We start from the raw sequence: 1,107 nt of genomic DNA, 5'->3' as shown, positions 1-1,107 counted from the left end.
ATAATCCCACCTTGGGAATGTCTTTCAGGATACTGACATCTTTGAAGGGTTCAGGCTTGTTTTGGGGTTTGTTGACGTTTCCTCGTGATTTGACTCAGGTTATACATTTTTGGCAGGAATTCCACTGAAGTGATGGTGTGTCCTATTTTTTTTTTTTTTTAAGTAACAGCTTTATTGAGATTTAGGAGCCCTGGTGGTGTAGTGATTAAGAGCTTGGCTGCTAACCGAAAGGTTGCAGTTCCAATCCATCAGCTGCTCCTTTGGAAACCCTGTGGGGCCGTTCTCCTCTGTCCTGTACGGTTGCTATGAGTCAGAATTGACTCAGTGGCAGCAGGTTTGGTTTCACTGAGATGGAAGGCACATCACAAAGTTCACCCTTGTCAAGTGTGTAATTCAGTGGCTTTTAGCGTGTTCACAAAGTTGTGTGCCGATCCCCACTACCCAGAATACACAATATATGTTGACATCTGCTCACAGTCCCTATTTCATGTAGAGTATTTTAGGTATTTTTCCTCGGTCTTGGTTTGAGTGGCTTGGCATCTATCTTCCCCCATCTCTGCTTGCTCACTTGCTGGTTTAATCTCTTAGGTATCTCAGACTGACTTAAGACACACCCTATACTAATACTGTCTCATTAAAATGACAAAACTCATTCCCAAATGGGACTGTAACCACAGGTATAGGAGTTAGAAGTTACACCTATTTTAGGGGGGACACAGTTCAGTCCATAACATGCCAAGGACCAGCAGAGCAGAAGGGCCATGAGCACAGGCTGTGGCTCTAGACTGCCAGAGTCGGAATCCTACGTCTTACGGGTTGTGGTTCTCATTCACGGGTGATTCGCCTCCCCAGTCCTCTGGCTCTCACGTGACAAAGATGTTGGTTCAGGGGCTCGCTCTCCCACTTTCTGGATTTGGGGCCGTCCGTATTTCTCAGCCTCTGAAGAGGGCAGCTTCTGCATGTCAAAGAGGAAAGGTAAAAATTTTGTTAAATTACATAATGCGAGTATTGTGCTTATGTGACACGTGGCACAGTAAAGGAAAGTTAACTACTGTTATTACTAACATGTCAATAACATTATCATTACTACTACTACTACTACTACTA

This window comes from Trichechus manatus, unplaced genomic scaffold (assembly GCF_000243295.1).
Source record: "Trichechus manatus latirostris isolate Lorelei unplaced genomic scaffold, TriManLat1.0 scaffold00049, whole genome shotgun sequence".
In the NCBI taxonomy this organism is placed as follows: Eukaryota; Metazoa; Chordata; class Mammalia; order Sirenia; family Trichechidae; genus Trichechus; species Trichechus manatus.
This window is presented reverse-complemented; position numbering follows the sequence as displayed.